The following is a 13,891-nucleotide window of genomic DNA, read 5'->3' on the forward strand; positions in this document are numbered from 1 at the left end:
CGATCCGTATTTATTTCTCTGTTTATTTTTTTTCAGTGGAGATCTTATCAAAGCAGTGGTCCAAAAATATTAGAAGGGTATACATTTGTCCAAAAAAGTGAAATTTCTACTGTTCCTTTTTAGTAGCGAAAAATATTACGCTGCAGTAAAGTGGCGTTTTCCGCCATTTTATTACGTTGGTAGATAACAATGTTAAACAATATCGTTTTTCTCGTGTTTGCTGTTAAACAGCAATGTTGGCCCATGGGGGGGGGGGGCGAAATTCCTATGGAGTCAAAATTTGAGGTAGCCAATCGATTTAGTATTATTAAAAAGTCTTCTATTCAGCTTCCTAATTTCTGAGGCCAAAGTGTCAATTACTGGCACATACGTTTCTAAGGATCTATGTAATTCATACAAAATAAACGGTTAGTATAGTTATCAAAAAGTTCGTGGTAACGACCCGTAAGTTCGGCTCAATCGTAACCGAAACTCTAAAAAACGAAATTTTAATATCAATAGATACATCAAAAGAATTAATTTATTATGCTAATTGCTAATATATAATATTAATCAAATTTCGTGTTACCCATCAAAAGTTAAGAGCCTGAGAAAATTTTCCTGATTTTCAAAAATCGGGGAAATACCCCCTAAGAGTCAAGGAATTTTAGTGAAATTCACACTGTCAGATTCAGCGTATCAAAGTCCAACTGTAAGTTTCAAGCTCCTATTTACAAAATTGTGGAATTTCGCTCTTTTTTTTGCCAGAAAAAAAATTACGGATGTGCAATCTTTCTTATTTACTTTTTTTTCAGGGATGATCGTATCGAAATAATGGTCCTAGAAGATCGGAAGAGGGTGCATTTGAACGAAAATTAAAAGTACTAGTGCCCTTTTTAAGTGACCGAAAAGATTGGAGGGCAACTAGCCACCATCCCATGCCCCTTTTTCCCCAAAGCTATCCGATCAAAATTTTGAGAAAGCCATTTTGTTTGGCAAAGTTAAAAGTTCAAATAACTATGTCTTTAGGGGTGAAATGACCCCCCAGAGTCCTTAAGGAGAGGCTTGTAAGTTATGAAATTTGCCCATTGTTGATGCATAGTATTTGGTCGTGAAAAAGTGCACTGAACACGTTTATTCATAATAACATGGATTTTTGTGTAGCCTATTGCTTGATGTATAGTCAATCTTCCTTTAGTATGCTTCCATAAAGTTACGAACGCAGAAGAAGTAATTTATCTAGATGTTTGTTTCTTATTGACCAGTATTTGTGCTGATAATCTTTCCAACTTACAGGACATGTGTTTCAGAAACAGGTAACTGCCTAACTGATCCTAAGATTTTATAAAAAAAAATTCCATCTGTAGAAAAAGGAAAATATCGACTGAAAATAAACGTTCGGCTAATTTTATAAGAGAAGGTACACAGAAGGAAATTTGGGGAAAACTGAAAAAAAAAAGTTTGGGCGGAAAGGGTAATGACTTGAACGCTTCTTTTTCTCACATATCCCTCATTATACAAAAATATATAAAGAAGAACGCATAAAAAGTAAAAATTTTATCTTAAAAAAAATGCTACGCTTCTGGCCAATTTTTTTTTAGTTTTTCTCCCCGGTACTGATCTACTATCTGGACAACTTGCAAGAAGTGAAGTTTAGTCAATGGTAATGAAATAAATCAAAATAGGATGAAAATATAATAGTTTATGAACAAAAATGGGCTATATATTTTCGCATTAGGGGGGGGGGGCTAAAGCATAGCATATATTAAATACGTAACCTGACCTAACCTAATTTAACCTAACCTAAGCCCCTCCCCTGAAACCCCAAAAAATTAAAGTTTAAATATAGTTCCCAAAGTGAGAAACCCCTGAATACTTGTTTAAATAGCATTAGATAGCGTCAGATCTTTGCTTTTGTCGAGTGGATGCCTCTCGTGTTGTACAGATATTAAAACAGTACCTTCTCCCCTCCCATCATAGGCTAATCTTTGCAGGTTGATCTTCCCGCACCAATATCAGTGTTTCCATGCGCCAACTATAGCAGTAAATACCAAAACTACTGCTACTACTACTAACAACTCACCGCAGCACCAAGCCGCCGAGGCAAACACAGCTACGCACGCTCCTTCTCCACCCCAATCTATTCAAAGCCTCCCTTTTTACACCCGCCCACGAAGTTCCCATTTCCTTTAAATCTTTCTTTATGACGTCCTCCCACCCCAGGCGGGGACGACCTGCTTTCCGTTTAGCCCTAGATGGTTGGCCGAAAAGAACAATCTTCGGCAATATTTCATTCTTCATTTACACAAAGTGCCCTAGCCACCTCAACCTTTCTTTCATTATAGCCCTAGAGAGCGGTATTGAACCACATTTGTCGTATAGCATATTGTTCGAAATACGGTCAGTCAGCCAGGTATCCAGAACAGTCTTTAAGCAATTTCTCTGGAAAACATCTAACAAATCTTCATCCGCTTTTCGGAGCGTCCATGCTTCAGAGCCATATTTGACCACTGTCATCACTGTAGCTTCTAATGTTCTAATCTTGGTTTGCTGACTTATCTTCCTATTCTTCCAGACTTTTTTTAACTCTGAACAAACACCCTAAGCCTCGGCTATCCTATATTTAACATCTTCACTCCTCCCACCATCTTTACTAGTAATACTACCAATGTAAATGAAGCACCTGAGCAATCTTTTCATTACCCATCGTCACCTTTTCATCTTCGCTTATTCCTAGCCTTAGTGACTTAGTCTTCCTAACATTAATTTTCAAACCTATACTAGCACTCTGAACTTGCAAAATCTCTAAAACTTCATTCATTTTGCTCATACTTTCATCTTGGACGCTTAAATCATCAGCATAATCTAAGTCCAGGAGACTTTTTCCTCCCCATTTGATTCCGTGGTCTCCCATTGCCTTTCCTGTGCTCCTTAAAACCAAGTCCATCAAAATAATACATACAAAGGGGGATAGAACACAACCCTGCTTAACTCCTGATTTAATACAAAACCAGCTGCTAACCTCATTTCCTACCTTAACCGTAGCAGTGTTATTCTCGTACATAGCACTAATCACTTTAATGTATTTGTGTGGTATACCATACAAGGATAAAACCTTTACTAAAGATCTTCTATCAACAGAATCGAACGCTTGCTCATAATCTATAAAACTGAGGTGTTTAAACTCAGGTAAGGTGTTTGAAAACTCAGGCACTTCTCAATTATTAGCCTAAGAGTGAAAATTTGGTCGACACCTCCTCTATCTTTTCTAAAACCGCACTGCTCTTCTCTTAAAACTTTGTCTATGGCATCTCTCAGTCTAAAAAGTATCATATTACTAAGTAATTTACTACCTACAAAGACCAGACTAACGCCTCGATAATTACCACACTCACTTTTATCACCTTTCTTATAAAGGGGTTTAATTAAGGTTTTCCTAAAATCGTTAGGTACTTCCTCTTTTTCAAAAATCATATTCATAATCTTCAGTAACTTATTCTAACCTCAGAGCCACCATATTTAAGAAACTCATTTATCACACTATCAGCACCTGAAGCCTTATTATTCTGTAATCCATTTAGTACTGTTGCTAATTCCTCCTCACAAAACAAATCTTCCTTCACATCCAAGGTATAACAAACTTTTTCATTTTCCTCTATATTTTTTCCTGCAACTCTATCTCGGTTTAGCATATTCTCAAAATGTTCTTCCCATCTCTCTTTAGTTTTTTCCTTATCGATAATTGCGACCCCATTCCTATCTTTAACTGGGCCAAGTCTGGATTGACTACTCCCTCTCAATTTGTTAACGTGCCAGTACAATATTTTACTATTATGCCGTCTAGCTGCATCTTACAGATCCTCGGCAATTTTTATCCATGGCCTCCACTTCACACCTCCTTAGTTCATATTTTAATGCTTTCTCCACTTTCTTTACATTTCTTTTGTTTTCATACGATCTATCACTCAGATAATTCTTGTACAAGTCCTTTCTCCTTTCTATTAAACATAAAGCTTTTTCACTAATATTCTTAGCTGCAGTTCTAGCTTTCTTCCCTAATACACCTTCAGCAACTTCACAAATTATTTTTCTAAAACTATTCCAACCTTCTTCCACATTATCAAATCTCAAACTCTCAAGTTTAGCAGTTGACTGTTCCAGGAAAAATTCTCTCCAATTCTCATCTTGGAGTCTGACAGCATAATAAGTTCTCTGGAGGTAGTTACTCTTCCGTAATTTCAGCTTTAAATTAACCCTTGACACTATTAGATGGTGATCTACTTTTAACATCAATAACAGCACTCCTATATACCCTAGTATCTTGTATTGATCCTGCCAGTCGTCGGTTTACTATAATATAATCAATAAGGTTTGCTGTCTTACCATCATGTGAATACCATGTTAACTTATGGGCCATTTTATGACCAAGTACCGTATTGGTTACAGCTAGATTGTTATACATACAAAATTGCAAAAGTCTGTATCCATTACTATTTTCTTTTCCTATACTAAATTTACCAAGGCTAGGACATCCTTTATCCCCATTTCTACCGACCTGAGCGTTAAAATCTCCCATTAAAAGCATCATTTTTGTACCTAGGACATATTCAATTTTATCTTATAGCAATAAATTGATTCCAGATGAGTAGTTAACATCTTCGCCGGCCATGTCTACGGGGACATATGTTACTATAAATGTCACCCTGGACGGTTTAGTCATGCGCTGAACAACATGTATTCTATTATTTAAACTCCAGGGTAAAAAAGCAGAGGCGGCTCCCTTATTCACCGTAAACCCAGCTTTGTGTATATACCCCTGTTTGTGTACCCCATCCTTCCGGTCTGAGTTAATGAGTTCTATATCCTCTAATTTCATGCTTACTACCCCTGGAATATGAGTTTCTGAATTTTTTAATAAATACAGTTCGAATCGTCTGAATTCGTCGGTCAAAATTTCGTTACGATAGTAATTTTTTAACGTCGTAACATTCCAAGTTCCAATTTTCATGTTTTTTAAATCATTGAAATTATTTTGGCCTCAGGAAAAGCAATTATCCCGGATACCAGTGCAGGACGGGGATCAACATATCTTCTCAAGTCTACATCGAAGTGCTTAAGCCGGCTTAGAACCGAACAGCAAGAAGTCCCTGGAACCTCCATGAATGGAGGCTTTGTGCAATCCTGGGCCCATCTTAGTCACAACATGGTTTTCAGCACTTGGCGATGCTCTTCTCAAACAGTTCGTGGTAACGAACTGTAAGTAAGGAGCGACCCGGCTCAATGGTAACCGAAACTCTAAAAAACGGAATTTTGATACCAATAGATACATCAAAAGAATCTGATTTTTATTCTGATTTCAAATATATATCTTTCATGAAGTTTGATTTGACCTATCAAAAGCTATGGGCCTGAGAAAATTTGGCTTATTTTCGAAAAAAGGGGAAAGACCCCCTAAAAGTTAAGCAACCTTAATGAAAATCACACCATCAAATTCAGTATATCAGAGAACCCTACTGTAGAGGCTTCAAGCTCCTATCTACAAAACTGTGGAATTTTTGTTTGTTTTTTTTTATTTTTGTTTTTGTTTTTGTGGTTTTTAGTTGTTTTTTTCCCCAGGGGTGATCGTATCGACCCAGTGGTCCTAGAATATCTTGGGAGGCCTCATTGGAACGGAAATTAAAAGTTCTAGTGCCCTTTTTCAGTGACAAAAAAATGGAGGGCAACTAGGCCCCCTCCCACGCTCATTTTTTTCCCAAAGTCACCCAATCAAAATTTTGAGATAGCCATTTTGTTCAGTATGGTCGAAATTATTATGACTATGTCTTTTAGGATGACTTAATCCCTCGAAACCCCCAGGAGGAGGGCTGAAAGTTATGAACTTTACCTAATGTTAACATATAGCATTGGTTATTGGGACCCGGCTCAATGGTAACCGAAACTCTAGAAAACGGTATTTTGATACAAATAGATACATCAAAAGAATCAGATTTTACTTCTGATTTCAAATATATAAACTTCATCAAGTTTAGTCCTGCCCATCAAAAGTTACGCGCCTAATAAAATTAGGGTGATTTTAGAAAAAAGGGGGAAAGACCCCCTAAAATATATAGAACCTTAATGAAAATCACACCATGATTTTCAGCGTATAAGAGAACCCTACTGTAGAGGTTTCAAGCTCCTATCTAAAAAAATGTGGACTTTTGCATTTTTTGCCACAAGAAAGATCACGGATGCGTGTTTATTTGTTTTTTTGTTTTTTTGTTTTGTTTTTTTCCCCTGGGGTGATCGTATCGATCCAGTGGTCCTAGAATATCGTGGGAGGGCTCATTGGAACGGAAATTAAAACTTCTAGTGCCCTTTTTCAGTGACCAAAAAAATGGAGGGCAACTAGGCCCCCTCCCACGCTCTGTTTTTCCCAAAGTCACCCAATCAAAATTTTGAGATAGCCATTTTGTTCAGCATGATCGAAAATATTATGACTATGTCTTTTAGGATGACTTAATCCCTCGAAGCCCCCAGGAGGAGGGCTGAAATTTATGAACTTTACCTAATGTTAACATATAGCATTGGTTATTGGGACCCGGCTCAATGGTAACCGAAACTCTAGAAAACAGTATTTTGATACAAATAGATATATCAAAAGAATCGGATTTTAATGCTGATTTCAAATATATAAGCTTCATCAAGTTTAATCATACCTATCAAAAGTTACATGCCTAAGGAAATTTGGCTGATTTTCGAAAAAAGGGGGGAAGACCCCCTAAATGTTATAGAACCTTAATGAAAATCACACCATCATATTCCGCGTATCAGAGAACCCTACGGTAGAGGTTTCAAGCTCCTATCTACAAAAATGTGGAATTATGCATTTTTTGCCAGAAGAAAGATCACGGGTGCGTGTTTATTTTTTTTTTTTCCCCAGGGGTGATCGTATCGACCCAGTGGTCCTAGAATATCGTGGGAGGGCTCATTGGAATGGGAATTAAAAGTTCTAGCTCCCTTTTTAAGTGACCAAAAAAATGGAGGGCAACTAGGCCCCCTCCCACGCTCATTGTTTTCCCAAAGTCACCTGATCAAAATTTTGAGATAGCCATTTTGTTCAGCATGTTGAAAAATATTATAAGTATGTCATTTAGGATGACTTAATCCCCCAAAGTTCCCGGGAGGAGGGCTGAAAGTTATGAACTTTACCCAATGTTAACATATAGTATTGGTTATTGGGAAGTATAAAAGTAGAGATGCCTCAGGAGGTCCCACCCCTCACCCCTGCTGCCACCTATAACTTTTTTGCACCCCAAATATGGGCATAGAGTCCCTGGGGAGAACACGTGGTTAATGGGGTCAATGACCTCTTTCTCCAGGTGTGTTTTTGGCACGCTCGAGGCGAATGTTATGATCCAGAAATAGTATTTGTTGTTGTTTCCGAGGCAAATGTCAAGGTCAATGTTGTTGTTGTAAGTGCACGCTCTCAGCGAATGTTATGGTCCAGAAATAGTATTTGTTGTTGTTGCTCGAGGCGAATGTTATGATCCAGAAATAGTATTTGTTGTTGTTGTTGCTCTCACCAAATGTTACGAGTTTCCCGGAAACAGTTAGATCACGTGTTTCCTTCTCAGCCAATCAGAGGGCTTGTTTACATATTAGCGACGGAGTGAATATAAAGAAAGGATTTTTGCTATAATTGTATTAGTCTGTGAATAGAATTCAATGGAGTGAGAAGAAGAACAGTTTGACTTTACCCATTTGGATATATATTTGTGTTGATGTCGATGAGTGGAATGTTTACCCTATTAGAAGTTGATAGTGGAGTTGCTGGTAATAGTACAAGAGCACCAAACATTGCGGTGGAAATCACGAAAGGATCGCGGCTTTGTCTGGAATGGGATGCAGTATATGCAAGATATGTGATATCCCTGAGCAAATTTAAAATGGAAGATCAATTATGTTTCGCCGCTAAAGTTGATATAGCACATGTGAATAGACTTCAATGTGCTCTAAGTGCATTAGTGAAACATATCGAAGACAATAAACTCTATCGCTAATTGTACATGCATAGTATTATTGGTGTTGTTATAATTGTTCAATAAAATTGTTTCGAAAATGTTCCCTTTCTTTTCTGGTCAGTCTAGAGTCAGCAGTCGGAGTGAAAGGATTGAAAAATGAATAAATTTGAGAAAGAGAGAATTAGATCAAATCTAGTGTTTATGGAAAAACATTTGATTTTGGATGATGATTTTCTCGAGTTATCTCTTAAACACAGAATATTCTCATGTCATGGAACACTTGACAATATAATGAGGAGTGATTCTCCACCATTGAACTATTTTATGAAACTTTTAAAGTGTGATTCAAATGCTTATACTCAATTTATTGATATATTAATTGAAACAAAGCATAATCATATTGTGGATACACTTTTGAAAACATTGCCAATGGATTCAATGTAGATGGCTCTCCCCATCATTCGAAAGAGGTAACGTCACAGAGTTACTCCTCTCCACCAGTCCCACACCTTGAATTTATGGAGCGAGGACGATCAGTTTCGTTTTAGCTCTGAGTGAGATGAAAACGGAAACCGAAAAATTTTCTATACATGTTAATAGTGCATTTATAATGTGGTCAGTTAGACCCAGTGTGATAATCGTTCAATCAGTGATGACTATAGTGAAAAGTGCAAATTATGTAATATATACAAATTGCATGGAGGCTCTACAGTACAAATTACAGGATGCAATTCATGTCTCGAAGAGGTGTGTGACTCTCATCCTAGAGGGCACCTGTGTTCCAATTGTCACTATGATAAATGTGATCAGTGGGAGAATACTTACCCCACTATGATTGTAAAGAATCCTAAACGTGATTTCAGTTTATTGCTACGAGATTGGTATCCTCGTGAAGTTAAATTATTTTGGGAAGAGGAATCTGGTCTACGATTCAACTATTGGGCTAACATGACAATTTGGTTTCTACGTCATTGCTGTGATGACACTTCCTACTATGACTATAAACCAAGTGATTTTTATTTGGCAGTTACCGAATGTGATTCACCATTTGAAAACACTCTATGTGATATTGCTTCAAATAGACAGATTGAAACTCGTGAATTTCAAAATATGAGTGTATATAGTATCATTGACTATACAAAGAGATATGACAAGAGTGAAGTTACATTGTACTGTAGAAAATGTGACCCTGACTTTGCAGTCAATCAAGATCAATATACAGTGAATCCAAATGATTTACCAGCATTAGTGGTTCACGACAGTTGCCTATACATCGAAGAAGAAATCTAAAATGAAGATTTAAAGACATGGTTAAATATATATGAATTTTATTAATAAACAAATTCACAAACATTTTTTAAGCACTTTACTCTTAGGGCACTGAAATCAATACTGTATAGGTCTGAGAGGATATTTTCCACTAGAAAGTCGTTCAGACGGGGATTGTCACCATAAATGTTGAGAAACTGCTTGTAAGTATAGCCGCGACATCGGAATACAAAATATAGTAGTGCATGGAAGCCACAGCTTTTATTCGTTAGATCCTGCACCCTCTTTCGATTTTGAATAATAGTTTTCACACTGCTCTCAATGTAGTTGCTGATGTGGGGTGTGTAGAATGCATAGGGTAGACCAAGAGGATAAAAAAATTCAATCGTCTGTTTTGTTTGATAGATGCACAGCCAATGAGCCTTTAGCACAGTCGATGGACTGCTATTAACAATAATCAAGGTATTGTTCGCGCTTTGAATTTTTCCGAGAAAGTCCGAGGGCAGACAATAGGATTTGTACTGTAACATGTAGGGGTCCATATTAAATACATTGATTATTTGACTGGTGTTCATGGCACCGAGTATAGAAGAACACTACCTTTGGGAGTGATTTCCCAATAGGTTTCATATTGATTTAGTGAGATTAGTGCAATACTCTCAGCCAATTGGTTGGCAAATGTACACTCTAAACGCACACTCCCCGTACGTACTATACTCATATCCTGTGTACCAGACAAATACAGAACAATGATACTATGTGTTTTAGCAAACATATCTTCGGTTATACCATTTTCGAATAGTTGAGAGTCCCGATCTAGGGTTTTAATTGTCAATCCGTACATTGTTCTCTATGATTTGTCAAAGAATCGGTTGCAGAGTTGAATAAGATTTTCGTTGCAGGCAAAGGCCGAAAGTCTAAACTTATTGAATTTATGTGGGCATCCAGTACATGAACATATTGCACTAATGCCTTTTACAAATGCCAACGCAAGTTTTGATGGAATTTAACCATTGATAAAGTATGAATTGCTGAAGGTGCTTGAGCCCATTGCAATATGACGCTGATTGGTGATTGTTTGAGGAACAAGTAGTTTAATATTGTTGCCATTGGCTCTCAGTTTTTCCACGGCCAAAGCAACAGAACTCATAACCTGCTGTTTGCGTACATTTAGTATTGCTGAGGTGAGGGAGAGACTTATATCGAGATTGCCAGCAAGTTCTTTTCTCAATATGAAATTGGAGGGTGCAAGCGTCAATTTTATATCCACTTTAACATTGGGCGGCAGCCATTGGGATATATTAAATATTTCATGATATATTTTTCCAACTAGATGTAATTCACTAGTTGTAGCATTTTTAAGTGCATCTGTACCATCAGTATTAGTAATATATTCATATCCATTGGAGGCGCCTCTCAATTCCTCGTATGATTTGGGTGTCATCAGCATTAATTGCATATAGCCTGCATAGTTGGAGAGATTGTTGCTTGTGCTCACCAGCGTGCCATTGATGTAGACACTAATTTGACGAAATAAATTATGTAGTATACAATTTTCATAGGATAACCAATCGGCCCGAATTGGCATTAAATTATTGGATTTCCGAACTTTCATTTGCAAATCTATAAATGTGGACGATAAATCTATGAAGTAGTCTTCATTATAATAAGTTTGAAAGTGGATATTGTCGGGGAGGGGTTGTAGTGGATAAAATTGTTCATAGTAGCTATGCTTGACACTCACATCAAAATTTTCGGCATTGAATAGATTCAATGAGGTGGTTATGGAAAGCTGAGAATCCTTATGTGGTAGGTAGGACATATTAGGAGAAGAAATCTAGTTTCGATCTAACAATTTTCTTCCTGGGCCTTCTGGTTACACTACGTGTCGGCTTTTTCCTTCTTTTCTTTGACAAAAGGGATGTCTTACGTTTCCGTCCTGAGTAGAGACTGATGAGTGATGCGTTGTTTCTTGACCTTTTTAAGCCTTTTCCATTTTGTTTTAATCTCTCACCAAGGGTTCGCGCATTGAACCTGAGATTTTTCCGAAACATTTTTTTTTAAATCATTGCCAGAGCCCCAATCGTATAGTATAGAGGAAGCAAAATCTGTCGCAGCCAGTACAAGATATTGTTTAGCCAGAGGTAGCGAAGAGCGAAACAGTTTAGCACACCAGCTGCCAAGACCGTACCCAGACATTATCGTACGCCCCTTGTAGTAGTCCCTTCAAGCGCCCTGTTGTCTTGGACCAACAGTATTAACATAGCAGTCAATATCAGGACAAGTGAATACCACTTTTCTATTAGACATCTTGTAGTTGAACGATGGGTCGAAAATGGCATGTAATCACAGCCAACCCTTTTGAAATTGCTATTGGATCACCCAATTCGGTTCTTAGTGTTAACCGACAGAGTTCCAAATAGGAAGTGTTTACGGGGATATACTGAAGATGCTTTATATTGTAGTGATGAATATGTTCTTGATTGGTTTTTCATTCAAGGACTCGTAGGAGGGGAACATTTGAATTACCAACCCGAGATGTTTCCACAAATGAAGGATAGAGAAATATACAAGTGTCTGTGGAGAAGGCAGGCGGGTAGTCAGCAAAAATGAAATTAGTGTTTCCGGCACTTTTACCATTGATTATATTGAGCTTAAAGTCAAGAACATCCTTTAGATTATCATTGAGAATAACCTTTTTTGCTGCCAATAGGTGAACTAATATAGATCTTAACCTTCATCTTTGAATAGTTGAAACGAAAAGCTCCTTTTTTCGAGTGGAAATTCTTTTATTAATAGAATGACAAAAATCATTCATACAGGTGAGTTCCTCGTAGGGTAATTCAATATATGGATAATCCAACCAATTGATTTTTTGAATTTGTTCTTGATCACCTGTTGGTGGAGGCGGCCAATCATAGGGTCTAATTTTTATTTCATATTTACGATCCTTTCTCAGGATGTCATAGGTATTTTTGAGAATACAGTGGACAAGAGCCACTTCATACTTTCCGTCAAATTTGATGGCGGGAGAGAGTTTCGTCCAAACAGCATTTGTTTTATTCAGATCATTGTAGAGAGGATCAGAGACATCAGACATGAAAGTCACATAGAAATCATTGGGTATTGTTAATATCTTCAGCACTGACCCCAGAATCAAAATCTGAGTTGTATCTTAACCAGTGAACAAACCACGGTCTCTTGCCATGGCGTGTACGAATCTTTAATATCTTTTCAGTTTGATAGATTTCGCTAGTGTTTCTAACTTTTTGCAGTTCATATTCATAAAAACCACCGAGAATCTCGTCATCTTTGGTGTCTCGTAGCCGATACGTCGTGGGTATGGTGTCTAGAATTTTGGACACTTTAAAAAGTTCTGTGCTCCATAAATAATTCCCCTTTTCAAAAATATTGGTGGTTCTATTAATTCGAACAGTATAACCAACATTGAATTTCTTCTTCTTTTTCTTCTCATTGTCAATGGAGTATTGCTCTAGAAAAACATCCAATTTATTCACACTGTAGCGAACCTCCTGAGGGCGAGAGTTGGACAGAGATCGTTTAGGTCAATGGTTGTATATCTGCATGATTTTATCTAAATCATGAATAAAAGCCGGTGTATTTTTCAATGTGCAGTATCTTGAAATTAATAGACGAATTGTTCTTATTAATCGTTCAGCCAATGCAGCCTTTATCGGACTGTGACTATGATAAAGTGTTGTATTATATTTCAAAAGAACCTTTTTCACCTGTGGGTTAACAAATTCAATACCACGATCCAATTGAATTTTTCTATATGAATCCTGTTTAAGAATACTTTCAATGGTGCGAGCAACTTCAACACCACTCTTTGATCGCAGTGGAATGGCATAGGCATAGCGACTAAAGATACTGATTGCCACCAGAATATATTTGTAGGGTGCATTGTGACGCCGTTGAAGTGTGTCTAAAGTTAAAAGATCCATTTGCATTATATGCAGAGGGAAAAAGGCTTTAGTTTGTCGATATTGTTTGCCACGAAGCCAGTGATTTCGAAGCAGTGTGTAACTCGGTTCATTCTCTAGATACTCTTTTGCATTTTTCAATGTGGTGCCGGAAACAGCTTTAGAAAGCGTTTTGGGAGAACTTAAACTTCCCGCTTCACCAATATTTTCATAGACACCTTTCAGAACTTCATCCATTTTGAACGTAAACACGTAGTGTAATGTCCACTCCCCTTCTGCACACTGGAGGATGAATCAATTCGTCTTCACTTTTGACTAGCAGCCACAGGTGTTGTAAAATCAGTAGTGCTAGTATCTTCAAATATTGAATCTTCTTCTTTTTTAAATGGTGTTGTTGGTGGACTATATTCTCTTAGTTTCTTTAGAATTTGCTTATTGCCAATAATAGTTTTGGGAAAGTTTGATACACTTAGATACGTGTACAGATTATCGTCAAAGGATAATAGTCCTTTACGATTCGTCACCATATCACAAATTAAATCAACTAGATTATAACTTTTTCCCCGAATTATAATTTGCTCCCCTGAATTATGCTGTCGACTTGAACTTGATCATCAGTTTCCAACACGAGATATGATAATACTCTTTTACTCTGTTCTCGATCGGTCACTGGCAATAGGTTTCCAATTTTCAATA

General features: G+C 37.2%; 1 protein-coding gene across 1 annotated transcript in view; it reads right to left on the reverse strand.

Moving 5' to 3' along the window:
• Window positions 1-13,891, reverse strand: part of LOC148943608 (venom protease-like) — a 123,868-nt gene that overhangs the window by 94,231 nt on the left and 15,746 nt on the right. The gene's annotated exons all lie outside the window — the stretch shown is intronic.

The sequence above is a fragment of the Artemia sp. Qi Xiang Cuo genome, chromosome 15 (assembly GCF_049724085.1).
Source record: "Artemia sp. Qi Xiang Cuo chromosome 15, ASM4972408v1, whole genome shotgun sequence".
Classification (NCBI taxonomy): domain Eukaryota; kingdom Metazoa; phylum Arthropoda; class Branchiopoda; order Anostraca; family Artemiidae; genus Artemia; species Artemia sp. Qi Xiang Cuo.